Source organism: Amblyraja radiata, chromosome 18, assembly GCF_010909765.2.
Source record: "Amblyraja radiata isolate CabotCenter1 chromosome 18, sAmbRad1.1.pri, whole genome shotgun sequence".
Taxonomy (NCBI): Eukaryota; Metazoa; Chordata; class Chondrichthyes; order Rajiformes; family Rajidae; genus Amblyraja; species Amblyraja radiata.
Window position 1 is genome coordinate 37,330,866 of NC_045973.1, and position 17,313 is coordinate 37,348,178.

At 40.8% G+C, this 17,313-nt stretch overlaps 1 long non-coding RNA gene across 1 annotated transcript; it reads left to right on the forward strand.

The window, feature by feature from the left end:
• The first annotated feature begins 329 nt into the window (after nt 1-329).
• LOC116983414 lies at nt 330-14,175 on the forward strand. The gene is made up of 3 exons (XR_004414683.1): nt 330-394; nt 4,841-4,843; nt 14,164-14,175. It is a non-coding gene; the product is annotated as an uncharacterized LOC116983414 (long non-coding RNA).
• Nucleotides 14,176-17,313: the final 3,138 nt, after the last annotated feature.

The window sequence follows — 17,313 nt, forward strand, 5'->3', positions numbered from 1 at the left end:
TGACGGAATTTTTCATCCATTGTGATCAGTAAATATAATATTCAGTCAAGTCACTCAACAAATACCTCAGTCTGCAGAAGAGTCCTGACCCGGAACATCACCCATTCACGTTCTTCATAGATGCTGCCTCACTCGCTGAGTTACTCCGGCATTTTGTGTCTACCTTCGACTTTACCAGCGTCTGCAGTTCTTTCTTACACATAAACTAATCTAGAAGTAATTTGAGTAAAACACAAGTAGAAAAATAAACCAAGTCCATGGTAGTGCAAGAGGTGGTGTGAATGGAGATAGGGAATGGTTATGCAGGTTGATTCTAGGTCTTTGGAATATAGTTGTTCCTGAACCTGGTGATGTGGGACTTCAGGCATCTGTACCACCTGCCTGATGGTAGCGGGTATACAAGGGCAGGGCCCAGATGGTGTGAACTCTCATGGATGATTTTGATGGTAGGTAGGGTTGTGCCCATGATGGACTGGGCTGAGTTCACCACTCTCTGCAGCATCTTGCATTCCTGTATGTTGGAATTACAATACCAGGCCATGATGCAACAGACTAGCGGTAGACTGAGTGGAATTTGGTCTGCATAGCTTTGATGTAGTTCTAAGGTTAACAATGAGTCAACAATGCTGGTAGACAATGCCGGCCCTGATGTGCTCTGGCCTATTCTCGCTCACAGTTTCCCCCACCCTCCCCCAACCGCTGTGGATTCCGACCCAAAATGTCACCATGTTTAAGGTACACAAAAATGCTGGAGAAACTCAGCGGGTGCAGCAGCATCTATGGAGCGAAGGAAATAGGCAACGTTTCGGGCCGAAACCCTTCTTCACCATGTTTAGTTCAGTTTGGAGATCAGTTAGGTGATATTGCGCGGAAACAGGCCCTTTGGCCCACCGAGTCCGCGCCGATTAGCGACCCCCGTACTATCCTATAGACTAGGGGCAATTTACAATTTTTACCGAAGCCAAATTACAAACCTTTGCAGTGTGGGAGGAAACTGGAGCATCCGGGAAAAACCCACGCGGTCTCAGGGAGAACGTACAAACTCCGTACGGACAGCACCTGTAGTCAGGATCGAACCCAGGTCTCTGGCACTGTAAGGCAGCAACTCAACCTCTGCTCCAGCGTGCCATCTGTTAAAGAGAGTTTCGCCCAACGTGGGGCTCGAACCCATGACCCTGAGATTAATAGTCTACTTACTGAGCTGGCCGGTCTCACCCATTCCTTCTCTCCAGAGATGCTGCCTGACCCACTGAGTTACTCCAGCATTTTGTGTCTATCTTCGGTATAAACTAACATTTGCAGTTCCTTCCTACACAACTAGTCATTGTAGTCTTGCTGTCAGCCAAAGCCAACATTTGGACTTTTGGGCAGATAGGAACCAAACGTTCCTTTAAAGACTTTCCTTCCTGAGCCGGGAGCAAGCATAGCCTCTGTAGACTTTAAGTATTCTCTTTCACGTCCTCTCACAATTTCCTCCCATGAGATCATCACAAAACCTGATCTCTGCAACTTCCCTCCTTGACGACGAGTTGCCCTTTGAACACAAACCCCCGCTCTTGTTCTTTGGTTGTCTGCCCAAGACCGCAAGAAACTGCAGTGAATAGTAGATGTAGCCCAGTCCATCACACAGACTAGGTTCCCCACACAGTCCATCACACAGACTAGGTTCCCTATTGACATTGACTCCATCTACACTTCACGTGGTCTTGGTAAAGCAACCAACAGAATCAAAGACTTGTCATTCATTCATCTCTCTGCTCCCATTGGGTAGAAGGTACAAACATTTGAAAGCGCGCACCACCAGACTCAGGAACAGTTTCTTCCCCTCCATTATTAGTCTCCTTCCATTAACTGTGGTTCCTTTAGCTAGAGTACTCTTTGATTCACCTCAAGTGAATTGCAGGCACTGGCTTTGTTTGTGGAACTGATGTGCTACAAAGCTGAGAGCAATATTCTGCACTCTGTATCATCCCCTTTCTCTACCTATTGATCTTGAGTTTGAGATGATTGGATTTATGTATAGTTTTTCTGATATGATTGGGTAGCATGCAGAACAAAGCTTTTCACTGTACCTCAGTACATGTGACAATAATATGCCTAAACCTGTTTAGTTTAGTTTAGAGATACAGCACGGAAACAGGCCCTTTGGCCCATCGAGTCTGCACCGACCAGCGATCTGGTCACACATTAACACTATCCTACACATATTAAGGACAATTAACATTTATACCAAGCCATTCACCTACAAACCTGCACGTCTTAGGAGTGTGGGAGGAAACCGAAGATCTCGGAGAAAACCCCACACGTGGGGAGGGCGTACAAACTCCGTACAGACAACACCCGAAGTCAGGATCGAACCTGGATCTCCGGCACCTGAAGTTTGCGCTGTAAGGCAGCATCTCTACCGCTACGCCACCGTGCCGACACGTTTTGTGAGAGTAATAGACTGCTAGCTTGCAGGCTGAAGTCCTGTAGATTAAATAACTTTTCCTTTATATTGCTGGGTTCAGTGGAGATTAACACAATGATCTAAACACATTCCAGCCCCTGCTCATCCAATTTCCAGTTAAAACCTTTGCTTATTAGTGTATCGCACTGCATTTGATTGAATGGAAGAAAAGTGCTCTTTAAACAAATTTTCTAAAATAAATGGAAATTAGCAGTCAGGTTGAATTGAAAGATTAACAATGCACTGAGAGGACTGTGTACATTGGCTTCTATTAATAAAATTCAATCATTGATCAGAAGATTTGAGTTCAGGAGGTTACCTGAAAATCCAGTCAGGACTCTTGGGCCTGAGCTACAACAATAAATTGGGTGGACAAGGACTTTATTCCTTAGAGCGCAGGAGGCTGAGGAATGATCTTATAGAGGACTATAACATTATGAGGGGGTAGAACCAAGGGGCCATAGTTTAGGGTGAGATGGGAAAGATTTGATAGTAGTGGGTATAAGGAACAAACTATCAGAGGAGCTGGTTGAGGTAGCTTCTGTAACGTAATTTATAAGACATTTGGACAGGTACATGAATAGGAATGGTTTAGAGGGATGGCACAATGGCGCAGTGGTAGAGTTGCTGCATTACAGCGCCAGAGGGCTTCGATCCTGACCGTGCTGTCTTTACGGGGTTTGCGGGTTCCCTCTGTGACATGCGTTGGTTTGCTCCGGGATCTCCGGTTTCCCCTCACACTCCAAAGACATACAGGTTTGTAGGTTAATTGGCTTGGTAAAATTGTAAATGCTCCCTAGTGTGTGTAGGATAGTGTTAGTGTGCGGGGATCGCTGGTCGGCGCGGACCTGTACGACTCTCTGAGTCTTTGACTCTATTGATAATGCTGAGTAGTTAATGTGGCTGCTGCAGAAAAAGGATGAGTCACAGAGGTCTGAGACCATTTTGAACCTGGTTGTGATCTTCTGAGAATAAGGATATTCTTAATGAACACTGCTGTCATGGTGGTTGTTTGTTAAACGAGATTGCCGAAGAAAAAGGGTTGCGTGATCTTCCATTTGAAATGAGACAATGCTTGTTGCTATGTGATTTAATAAGGGATTTTCTTCACAGTCCTAATTGTGTTTTAGCAGCCGTGAGATGTTAGAATATTAATTTCAAACCTAATTGATTAGTGCATGGCTTCATCAGAGATTCTGCAATAGTCCCTGGCTCTTTATCAAAGCGTGTAGGCATTTGCTAGTCATAATAAAGGTTATGGATTGAGCAGCACTGCATGCTGAGTGATTAGAAAGAAGATAGCAACTACAGGTTCTTTAGAATAGTATGCGCAGCCTTGGTTAAGGGCAAGTGTATGTAATCATGTTTTTTTCGCTACATGTCATTGTAATTTTCCGTGATAATTGTCTCAGCTGCCATTGGCATGGATCTGTACATCTGTTGAAGAGTGGATGATAAATCATTGTTGCTGCAGCCATTGATTTGACTGTTCTGGTGCCAATGATACTGACAGTAGTTTTATTCTTCTCACTTGGTGCCATTTCACAGCAATGGCATCACAATGCCAAAAACGTAAAGTGGTGCGAGTTGCCTGATTAATGTGCGTCGGCCCAAATTAGATGCACGTCTTTCGAGTACTTAGCGAGCACAGTGGCGCAGCGGTAGAGTTGATGCCTTTATGCCTCTGTCCCACTTAGGAAACCTGAACGGAAACCTCTGGAGACTTTGCGCCCCACCCAAGGTTTCCGTGCGGTTCCCGGAGGTTGCAGGTGGTTGCCGGAGGTTGCAGGTGGTGGAAGCAGGTAGGGAGACTGCCAAAAACCTCTGGGAACCGCATGGAAACGTTGGGTGGGGCGCAAAGACTCCAGAGGTTTCCGTTCAGGTTTCCTAAGTGGGACGGGGCATTACAGCGCGTATGGTGCCGGAGACCCAGGTTCAATCCCAACTATGGGTGCTGTCTGTGCAGTGTTTGTCTGTTCTCCCTGTGACCGTGTGGGTTGTCTCCTGACGTTCGGTTCCCTCCCACACTCCAAAGATGTACGGGTTTGTAGGTTAATTGGCTTGGTATAGTGTAAGTGTAAATTGTCTCTAGTGTGTTTAGGATAGTGTGAATGTGCGGGGATCATTGGTCGGTGCGGACTCGACGGGCCGAAGGGTCTGTATCTCTTAACTAAATTAAACTAAACTACTTCTGCGGTGCCTTAAGTTCACAAGGTCCGCCATTTCATGTTGAAACTTGGGTGGCGGCCAACTTTCTTCCGCTACATAATTAGAAATTACCATAAGCAGGGTAATTGTTTTTGATAGCAAAGTTCATTTCCCTTAGCGTTGAGCCAAAATTCAGATTATGCAAAAAAAATATTTTCGGAGGTCTATCCAGCCACCTGCCAGTGAGTTTGGCTGCAATCTCATGGCTGAGAGCTATACTGGAGCATAATGAAACATTGAAATCAAAATGTCTATCGATAGTATCCAACATCAGGTTTCCTAAAGATTGTAAAAAGACTGAGAAAAATTCCCTTTATTAAGTGCTATGTCTAAATTGCTTCCATTTTCTACTTCTATCCCAACTATCATTGAATGATTTAAGGATACAGCACCTACACAGGCCCTTTGGCCCAGCAGGTCCATGCTAGCCATCGAACACCCGTTCACACTAGTACTACTTTATCCCACATTCCCACCCACTCCCTACACACTAGGGAGATTTTACAGAGGGCCAATTAGCCTACCAGCCTGCACGTCTTTGGGATGTGGGAAGAAACTGGGCACCCGGTGGACTTGTCACAGGGAGAACTTGGAAACTCCACACAGACAGCTTCCGAGGTCATGATCGAGCCGGAGTCTCAGGAGTTGTGAGATTAGTAATGTTGTAGAGACTCTGATGCACTCATTTCCAACTACATTGATGGAAATGCGATCCTGCAACAACCAGGCAGTTCCTGACTACTCTAAAATACCTTATCAATTATTTATCCTATAATCATATCTATTGATATAACATACATAGTTTTGGAAGATGATTAATGCATGCAGTTTTCCTACATCATGAGGAGGCAGGGACAGCAAATGCAGTGAGTTTCAACAAGAATCCTTGGCTAAATATCAGGGTTGGAACTTGCTTGAAGTTATTTATATCAAGGTCCATCACCCTCTGTGACACTTCATAATCAGGCGCATCCAGGATTATCAATATCTAGGGTAAATGTATTTTACACAGAGTAGGGGAATCAAGAACCAGAGGACATAAGTTTAAGGTGAGGGAAAGATTTGATAGGAACCTGAGGGGCAGCTTTTTTACGTAAAGGTTGGGAGGTGCATGGAACGAGTTGCAGGGGGGGTCAGGTGGTAGTTGAGGCAGGTACTAACAAAACATCTAAAAAACATTTGGACAGGTATATGTATGGAACAGGTTTAGAAGAATATAAGCCAATTGCAGACAGGTGGGAGCAGTGTAGATGGGACATGTTGGTCGGTGTGGGCAAGTTGGGCCGAAGGGCCTGTTTCCACATTGTATGACACTATGACTCTCTCCATGACTCTTTCTAGCACACTCCTTTGATCACACCATACCTTTGCCTGCATTTTTGGTGCCTGCCTCATCCACTTTGCATAATACATCAAGAAAATTCACTGTGCCATCTTGCAGAGAAGTTGCATTGGTTACTGTTTGATTCTGTTATTTTATTTCAGAAGTCAGAAGTTAATACTCAGGCATTATGTCACAATTCACTTGGTGATGATTATTGAGCAGCAGTTTTATTGACTGCTTGGTGCTGTGAATTGATGCTAAAAATATGGAATTTTACATGCATCTGTATGGTGACTTGGGAAATCTCAGGGTGGTGTACAAAGTTCTTTTTATGTTTCATCATTGATAGTAAGTCGGCAAATAAATGACTGAATATGTATTCTTCTTTAATGTTGTGTCTAAAAGATGGCTGCCGCTGCTCTCTCTCCGAATTGTGTATTGTTGATTTTGTTTCATTTTATTTATATGTTTGTAATTTGCTTGTTTTAGCCGTAAGGTGTCCTGAAAGGCGCCCATAACTAAAATGCATTATTATTATTATTATTGTTGGAAGGGGCCACAAACAGCAAGCGAATGAATAGTTGGTCGATAAAAATGCTGGAGAAACTCAGCGGGTGAGGCAGCATCTATGGAGCGAAGGAAATAGGCAACGTTTCGGGTCAAAACACTTCTTCAGACTGAAGAAGGGTCTCGACCCGAAACGTTGCCTATTTCCTTTGCTCCATAGATGCCGCCTCAACCGCTGAGTTTCTCCAGCATTTTTGTCTACCTTCGATTGTCCAGCATCTGAATCAGAATCAGAATGCTTTATTGTCATTGCATGTGTCACATACAACGAGATTACTGTGTCTCTCCATTTAAAAGAACTTCAAACATTCACATACTCATACTTTTTACACTCCCTCCCTCCCCAAACCCACCCATGGATTCACATTTACATAAATTAACACTGTCTCCCACCCCCCCTCCTTCCCCATAACCCGCTCCCGAGACAGAGTTCAGTTCCAAGACTGCTGATGGGTAAAAGCTGTTCTTGAGTCTGGCAGTGCGTGACTTTAGCGACCTGTACCTTTTTCCTGAGGGCAGCAGTGTGAAAAGGTGGTGACAAGGATGTGTAATGTCTTTCACGATATTACAGGTCCTGCTGCGGCATCTGGAGTGGTAAATGTCCTCCAGAGGGGGCAGGGGGAGTCCAATGATACCCTGGGCAGTTTTTATCACCCTCTGGAGAGCTGCTCTGTCAGCTGCTGAACAGTTCCCAAACCAGGCAGTTATGCAGTAAGTCAGTATGCTTTCTACCGAACAGCGGTAGAAAGACTCCAGTAGTTTAGCAGACAGATGGGCCTTCCTCAGTGTTCTGAGGAAGTAAAGTCTCTGTTGCGCCTTTTTTTACAACTACAGCAGAGTTCACAGACCATTTAAGATCCTCACTGATGTTGATCCCCAGAAATTTAAAACTAGGCACCCTCTCCACCTCCTCGCCCCCCTATCTCCAGTGGCCTGAGCTCCGCTCTATGTCGCCTGAAATCAGTGGGCTGTAAGGCTTTTCACATGTGTGAGTACGCTGATGTGCTTTTAGATGTGAACCTTTGTCTTTTTAGTGTTCAGAGAGAGATTGTTGTGAGTACACCACTCAGAACGTCTGTGCACCTCCTCTCTATAGGCGACCTCGTTCCCATTTGAGATGAGCCCCACCACGGTTGTATCGTCCGCAAATTTTATGATCCTATTTGCGGGGTGATGGGGCAAGCAGTCATGTGTGTATAGGGCGTAGAGGAGCGGACTGAGCACACAGCCCTGCGGTGCTCCTGTGCTGAGGGTCAGGGATGTCGAGGTGTAGGGTCCAAGTCTCACCGTCTGTGGGCGTTCACTGAGAATCTGCAGTTCCTTCTTAAGCAAATGAATAGTTAATATGTTTATTGATGATAAGTGAAGAAATACTATTTCTTATAAATAATACTGAACCTCTAACATCTCTCACTACCACAACGGGAAGAGAATTGGAGCTTTAGTTCTCGAGCACAGACTGAATGACAAGCCTAAACATTGTTGGCAAAACAGCAGGTCTTGAGTCAGTCTGAGGAGATTGTTGTACATGGTGCAATGCTGTAAGTCCATCCTTGTATTGAACAGAGTAATACTATAAATTGGGACACAAAAGGATACAAAGTGCTGGAGTAACTCAATGGGTCAGGCAGCATCTCTGGAGAACATGGATGGGTGACATTTCGGTTCGGGACTCTTCTTCAGAACTATAGAATTCTTTGCCGCAGAATGCCTTGGAGGCTGTCAATGGATATTTTTTAAGGCAGAGATAGATAGATTCTTAATCAGTATGGGTGTCAGGGGTTATGGGGAGAAGGCAGGAGAATGGAGTTAGGTGGGAGAGATAGATCAGCCATGATTGAACGGCGGCGTAGACTTGATGGCCTAATTCTGCTCCTAATACATGAACTTATGAACTAATATGAATGGTGTGGAATCAGTGGGCCAAAGGCCTTGTTTCTATGCTATATCTTTCAATCTATCAATTTATCAAACAATCAATTTGTTGCTTGGGTGGTGGCTTGGGGGAAATTTCAAAAGTAGAAATAAAATCACATAACGTGATACTCCCCACAGACCTGAATCTCCTGTTTTGAGTCACAGTAATATTTTAATTCAACAGACAGTTAAAACAGACAGTTATAATAGACTAGTTATTATAGACTAGTAACATGGTAATTATCAAAGCAGGTTTGCCTCATTTTATAGCTGTTATATATTTCCCACCAAATATAACACTACCAGAATGATTCCAAATATCCCTGAGAAATATCTTCCTACAATACTAATGCACTCTCTCTGAAATATCAAGTTTTGTACCTGGATTCTATTTCTATGACATTAAGAGCATATTTAACAATTTCTTAGATATTGTTCCATTTCTTTGCATTAGAGTTTATGTATTGCCAATCTGCACCTTGAATGTTCAATAATATTCCACTCTTCCATTACACAGATATCATATTTCCAAAACAAGTGAACCAGTGTCAGTATTTAATGTCTCACACCACGACTGTTGGAATGGAAGAGCTGTTTAGTCGTTATTGTGTTTTATACTAAAGCCTGAAATTTGCTGCTGCATAAGATGGAACTGATTTGCATCTGGCACTCAGACTTATAAACATTTAAATCATTTAACGCCACAAGGCGCATGGACCTGCCAAACTATCCTCCTCTGCGAGGAGAGTATGTGACTGTGCCAGCTTGAGTTCAAGTGTTATTTGTCATTTTTTATTTTGTTTTGCATTCCTTCAAAGCCCTTGCATTCCTTCAAGGATATAAAATGTGTTATAGAGCCACACAGCATGGAAGTGGCCCCTCGGCCCAATTGCCCATGCTGACCAAAATGCCCCCATCTAAACTAGTCCCACCTGCCCACATTTGGCCTCATGTCCCTTTTAACCTTTCCTAATATTTCTGTCCAAATGCCTTTTAAATGCTGTTATAGTATTTGCCTGAATTACCTTTTTTGGCAGCTCGTTCCATATTCGCACATTCCACTGAGTTAACGAGGGTGAGGATTAAGGGTGGGTGTTGGCTAAAGAAAATACACTCACATGCATGGCTCCTACTTATTGAACATTTGCTGGTATCAGTAAATGTGATCAATAAATTACTTCCATGTTGTAAAGTCTAGTTTAGTTTACAGATACAGCGTGGAAACAGGCCCTTCAGCCCACTGAGTCCGCGCTGTCTAGCGATACCCGCACACGAACACTATCATTATCACTATCCTACACACACTAGGGACAATTTACAATTTTTAGCAAGCCAATTAGCCTGCAAACCTGTACGTCTTTGGAGTATGGGAGGAAACTGGAGCTCCCAGAGAAAACCCACGCAGGTCAGGAGGAGAACATACAAACTCCGCACAGACAACAGGATACACTAGACAATAGACAATAGACAATAGACAATAGGTGCAGGAGTAGACCATTCGGCCCTTCGAGCCAGCATTGCCATTCAATGTAATCATGGCTGATCATCCCCAATCAGTACCCCGTTCCTGCCTTCACATGACTCCGCTATTTATTTATTTTTTGTTGTTTATTTTATTAGAAGTTAATACAGTACAAAACAGTACAGTGGAACCTAATTTTAGGTGCCAACTATGTCACACCGTAATCCATTCTATGTACAACCTCTAGTTTTATGTTTGAGAAGGAATTGACTCTGCTATTTTTAAGCCCAATCTAGCTCTCTCTTGAAAGCATCCAAGAACCTGCCTCCACCGCCCTCTGAGGCAGAGAATTCCACAGACTCACCACTCATACGATGTATGAACTGCCTTGAGATGGTGAAAGTTCAGGATATGAGCGACTGTTGAATTTTAATTACCATAACATTAATGGACCGGAAATTTAGCTACAAACTAAATAACTGGATTATAATTGTGGATTTAACTTTGAAGTGTTCTAACAAAGTTTTAAATTTCCAAGAGGGAATCATAGAAAACGCATTGCATTGTATTTAATTTGTCATTGTACAATGATCTGTTGTGTTAATGGGCTGCAATGACTCTATTTACAAATAATGATTAAGCCAGAAATAGGTAAGAATGTATGGAGTGCAACAGCAGCAGAGTTGCTGCCTTACAGCCCCAGAGAACCGGGGTCGCCCCTGACTACGGGCGATGTCTGTACGGAGTTTGTACCTTCCCCCTGTGACTGCTTGGGTTTTATCCTGGTGCTCTGGTTTTCTCCCACATCCCAAAATTATGAAGGTTTGTAGGTTAATTGGCTTCTGTAAATTGCCCCTAGTGTGTAGGATATAGAACAAGTGTGGGCCAAGGGCCTGTTTCCATGCTGTATCTCTGAACTAAACTAAACTAAATTAAACTTATTGTACATTTATTTTTAAAGAAACACTGGACCATATTTCTGCACATCGGGAATAATTTTGACTTTCAATGCAAATCAGGAGAGACATGTAAACATAAAACCAGTATCACTGACCAAGTGAAGTGGAGGAACAGTTTTATATTGCACATGTAAATAACCATTGTTAGAAGAATTGATGAACTTGCAGCAGAATCTTTGGAACATTTTTGAATACATTTATTCATGAACCAAATGATGTTTATTTTATTCAAGGAGAATGTGTGTTATACAATTGACCTATTTTAAAACAAAAAGACCATCGTGCCAATAGGGATTACCACTGTTAATCTAGTGTGTGGAAGTTTTTTCTTGTTTACGGTATAATTAGTACTGAATACTTTTGTGTGAGCACTTCAATTATTTGTTATTGTTTAAAAAACCTTTAAGACCATTCATCAGTGGTGATCTATGAAAAGTGTACGACTTGTCAATTTTAAATGTAATACTATCAGTTAGCAGAGATACGATATTAATCAAAATCCTATGCTAGGCTCTTTTCTTAATATTAATTCCAATAACACGTAACATTTAGCCTGGAAGCTAACATGCAAAGTTCTATTCAGACATTTCTAAAACTTGCATTAACAGGGAAAGTAATTAAAAATAAATAAATATTTTTAATTAATATGCTGCTTTATGAGTCAAATATGTCACCTGGGGTATAAATTCTCATGAAATTATTTATTGTCAACATTGATATTGGTGCTTGGAACCATTTTACATAAGGGTGATGCAATTTCTTATAATCCCGCTTCTGTTATATATATACAGTGCAATGCTATGCCCATTAAATTATATTTTATTTTGTATTTATTTATTGTTTAATATATTTTTATTAGAAGCAAACACATATTATGATAAAAAACATTTCATGTATCTCAGTCGTATATTATTATATTATCAATTGTGGATTGATCTGCTTCTAGTTTTTTTATAGATAGAGAGTTATGCCCCTGTCCACTTAGGAAACCTGAACGGAAACCTCTGGAGAGTTTTGCGCCCCACCCAAGGTTTCCGTGCGGTTCCCGGAGGTTCCCGGAGGTTTTGTCAGTCTCCCATCTGCTTCCACTACCTGCAACCTCCGGCAACCATCTGCAACCTCAGGGAACCGCACGGAAACCTTGGGTGGGGCGCAAAGTCTCCAGAGGTTTCCGTTCAGGTTTCCTAAGTGGGACAGGGGCATAAGAAAGAAAGAGAAAAAAACCCACAAATGTCAAGATAAAAAAGAATGGAGATGAGTTACTAATAATACATCATTGAGATAGGTTCGTAAATTATAAAGTATAACTTTTCATCTAATCCTGAGTTCAAGCTTCAGTTAGGTTCCCGTGCTGAACCGATCTACCCCTTCAAATAGTCAATGAATGGAGACCATATTCTAACAAAAAGTTCTTGTTTGTCCATTAAGACAAGTCTGATTCTCCGACATTTCATAATCCACATTTTAATTGTGGGGGTTATAGGGCCTTTCCAAATTTTAATATAATTTTTTTCCCAGTTATTATACTGTAGTCGAGAAAGTGTCTTTGGCTTGGTGTGAGTGTTAGACTTTGTTCTGATATTCCTTTTTTTTTTTTTTTTTTTTATTTTATTAGAAGTACGGTAAGTTACAATACTACACAACACATATGTCTTAATACATTTTTTTGTACCGCTTCCTTTTTTGAGCTTTAAGAAAAAGATAGAAGTAAAGCAAGTGAGGAAAGTGCGCAAGAGTCGTGAAGGTGCAAGAGAGTGTTGAGAAAAGAAAGCCCCTTAGAAAAGAAGTTAGAGAAGGAAGTAAAGAAAGAAAGTAGACCCTAGAAAAGAAGGAAAAAGAAAGGAGAAACAATCGCTCTAGTATACATTAAACTCCGCAGAAAGGGAACTACCAACCAAGTCTGTTTTTGTTGTTTTACAGACCCTGGTACCATTTATTTATTTATTTATTTATTTTTTGTTAAATTACTATTGCACCTCATGCTTGTAATAGTTCCAAAACGTAGACCACGTCTTTTGGAATTGGTCTGCTTTGCCTGCTAAGAGGAATCTCATCTCTTCCAGATGTAGTGTTTCCAACATATTTGATATCCACATTTTTATTTTGGTGTGGGCGCATTTTTCCAGAATTTAAGTATGAGCTTTTTCCCATTATTAGCCCGTAATTGAGTAAATTCTTCTGAAACACGTTTAGTTCAGGGTTACCTTCCGATATTCCAAAAATGATCCATTCTGGTTTGGTACAGTTTTATTTTATTAATTTTGTAAAGATATCAAATATTTCATACCAGAATTTTTGGATTTTTGTACAAAAAACAAAAGAATGCGCTATGGTAGCTTCTTGACACAGACATTTATCACAGATGGGTGAGACATTAGGGAAGAGTTTATTTATTTTAGTTTTTGAATAATATAGTCTATGTAATGTTTTGGATTGGATGAGAGTATGTCGTACGTTGATCGAACATTTATGCACCTGTAGTAAGTGATTATCCCAGCTCTCTTTTGAAATTTTATAGCTAATTCTTGTTCCCAGTCTCTTCTAATTCCATCAGTTGTGGGTATTTCTATGTTTAAGATGATGTTATATAGGTACGATATTAGATTAGCTGATTCCGCCTTGTCTTCATTGCTTCATCCAGTAAGTCGGTAGGCATATTATGATAGTCTTTTGTATATTTTTTCAGATAATTGCGAATTTGAAGATATTTAAAAATATTGATTATTTTCAAATTATATTTCAGTTGTAGTTGTTGAAATGATATAATTTTCCCAATTCATACAGATCTTCGAGCGTTTTGATTCCCATTCTTTCCCATTGTATAAATGATTTGTCTATAATTGATGGTTTAAAACGATGGATTATTAACTATTGGTATTAAAAGAGATAGGTTTCTTAATTTTAGATTCTGTTTTATTTGTTTCCATGTTCTAATTGTGCTATGTATAATTGGATTTTTATTATAATTTTTGTTATTCAGATGTATTGGTGAGAGGAGAGTCGCTCCTATATTACACGGAGAGCAGTCCTCTCTTTCCATTACAATCCAGTCCACCTGCTGGGCAGAATTGTCCAGCAGGTGAATCATATTTTTAATATTTACTGCCCAATTATAATACATAAAATTAGGGAGCGCTAGACCACCCAACTCTTTTTGTTTATTAAGGTGTGCTCTTTGTATTCTATGGGATTTATAATCCCATATAAAATTTGTAATGTCTAAGTCCAATTTTTTGAAAAACCTTTTTGGGAGATATATAGGTATTGATTGAAATAGGTATAGGATTTGTGGTAAAAAGATCATTTTTATAGCGTTTATTCTGCCTATTAGGGACATCGGAAGTGTTTTCCAGAATTTAATCAAATTATTTAGTTTCTTAAGTAAGGGATTATAATTGGCTTTAAACATATCATGGTAGTTTCTAGTAATTTCAATTCCCAAATATTTGAATTTTTCTGTGGCTATTTTAAAGGGGAATTTCCGGAGGTGTGTTGAGTCTTTTGGTTTTATCGACATAATTTCACTTTTGTTCCAATTTATTCTATATCCTGAGAAGTATCCAAAGTCCTCAATTAAATTTAATATGTTTGGTATACTAATTTGTGGTTTTGTGATGTACAGTAGTACATCATCGGCGTATAAGGATATTTTGTTATTTGAATATTTTGTATTATAACCATAAATATCCGGGTGTGTTCTTATTTTTTCAGCAAGGGGTTCAATTACCAAAGCAAATAACAGCGGTGATAGTGAACATCCTTGTCTATTGCCCCTTAATAATTCCAATTTTGTGGATAGTATATTATTAGTTAGTATTCTAGCCGTGGGTTTGTTATATAATAATTTTATCCATGCGATGAAGTTCTCTCCCATTTGGAATTTTTGCAATACTTTAATCATATAATCCCATCCTACTTGATCAAACGCTTTTTCTGCGTCCAGTGAGATGATAGATAACTCTTGATCATGAGATTTATGTGAGTGCATTATGTTAAGCAAGCGCCTCAAATTATTGAATGAGTGTCTCTTAGGTATAAATCCTGTTTGATCCTCATTTATTAGTCTACTAACATACCTGCTTAGTCTTCTGGCTAGTGTTTTCGCTATTATTTTTTGATCCGTATTTAACAAAGCAATAGCTCTGTATGATCCTGGTTCTTCTATATTTTTATATTTTTTAAGTATTAATGTGATCGTTGATTCTGCTAATGTTTCAGGTAAGCTTTGCTCTTTAAAAGCATATGTATACATTTTCTGTAAGCGTGGAGTAACTATGTCGTAAAAGGCTTTATAGAATTCATTACTGAATCCGTCTGGTCCTGGTGTTTTTCCGATCTTAAGTGTGTTTATTGTGTCTTCTATCAAATTCACCAAATTCAAGTGCAGTTTCACACCACTTCATGCAGGGTGCACGTCTATACGACTTCAAGCAGGGTCCAAGTCCACCAAACTCAAGTGCAGTTTCCCACTTCAAGCTGGGCCCAAGTCCACCAAACTCAAGTGCAGTTTCCCACTTCAAGCAGGGTGAGTGGCTACCAAACTCAAGTGCAGATTGCTACCACTTCAAACAGGGTGCAAGGCCACCAAATTCAAGTCCAAATACTAGAGAAGGGGCAGTGCTGGACCTCCTGTTAGGAAATGAGACAAGTCAGGTGGCAGAGGTATGTGTTGGGGAGCACTTTGGGTCCAGTGATCACAATACCATTAATTTCAATATAATTATGGAGAAGGTCAGATAAGTCTCCAGATCCTGACTGGATATTCCCTAGGACATTGAGAGAATTTAGTGTAGAAATAGCAGGGGCTATGACAGAAATATTTCAAATGTCATTAGACATGGGAATGGTGCCGGAGGATTGGCGTACTGCGCATGTCGTGCCATTGTTTAAAAAGGGTTCTAAGAGTAAACCTAGCAATTATAGACCTGTTAGTTTGACGTCAGTGGTGGGCAAATTAATGGAAAGGATACTTAGAGATAATATATTTAAGCATCTGGATAAACAGGGCCTGACTAGGAACAGTCAACATGGATTTGTGCCTGGAAGGTCATGTGTGACTAATCTTCTTGAATTTTTTGAAGAGGTTACTAGGGAAATTGATGACGGTAAAGTGGTGGATGTTGTCTATATGGACTTCAGTAAGGCCTTTGACAAGGTTCCACATGGAAGGTTTGTTAAGAAGGTTAAATTGTTGGGTATTAATGGTGGAGTAGCAAGATGGATTCAACAGTGGCTGAATGGGAGATGCCAGAGAGTAATGGTGGATGGCTGTTTGTCAGGTTGGAGGCCGGTGACTCAGGGATCTGGGGTGGGGTGCCTCAGGGATCTGTGTTGGGTCCACTGTTGTTTGTCATATACATCAATGATCTGGATGATGGTGTGGTAAATTGGATTAGTAAGTATGCAGATGATACTAAGATAGGTGGTGTTGTGGATAATGAAGTAGATTTTCAAAGTCTACAGAGTGATTTAGGCCATTTGGAAGAATGGGCTGAAAGATGGCAGATGGAGTTTAATGCTGATAAGTGTGAGGTGCTACATCTTGGCAGGACAAATCAAAATAGGACGTACATGGTAAATGGTAGCGAATTGAGGAATGCAGTTGAACAGAGGGATCTAAGAATAACTGTGTATAGTTCCCTGAAGGTGGAATCTCATGTAGATAGGGTGGTAAAGAAAGATTTTGGTGTGCTGGCCTTTATAAATCAGAGCATTGAGTATAGAAGTTGGGATGTAATGTTAAAATTGTACAAGGCATTGGTGAGGCCAATTCCGGAGAATGGTGTCCAATTTTGGTCGCCAAATTATAGGAAAGATGTCAACAACATAGAGAGAGTACAGAGGAGATTTACTAGAATGTTGCCTGGGTTTCAGCAACTAAGTTACAGAGAAAGGTTGAACAAGTTAGGTCTTTATTCTTTGGAGCGCAGAAGGTTAAGGGGGGACTTGATAGAGGTCTTTAAAATGATGAGAGGGATGGACAGAGTTGACGTGGATAAGCTTTTTCCATTGAGAGTAGGGTAGATTCAAACTAGAGGACATGATTTGAGAATTAAGGGTCAGAATTTTAGAGGTAACATGAGGGGGAACTTCTTTACTCAGAGAGTGGTAGCTGTGTGCAGGTTCGATTTTATCATTTAAAAATAAAATGGATAGGTGTATGGACGGGAAAGGAATGGAGGGTCATGGTCTGAGTGCAGGTAGATGGGACTAGGGGAGAATAAGTGTTCGGCACAGACTAGAAGGGCCGAGATGGCCTGTTTCCATGCTGTAATTGTTATATGGTTATGTGCAGTTTCATGCCATTTCAAGCAGGGTGCAAGGCCACCAAATTCACGTGCAGTTTCATGCCACTTCAAGCAGGGTGCAAGGCCACCAAATTCAAGTGCAGTTTCATGCCATTTCAAGCAAGGTACAAGGCCACCAA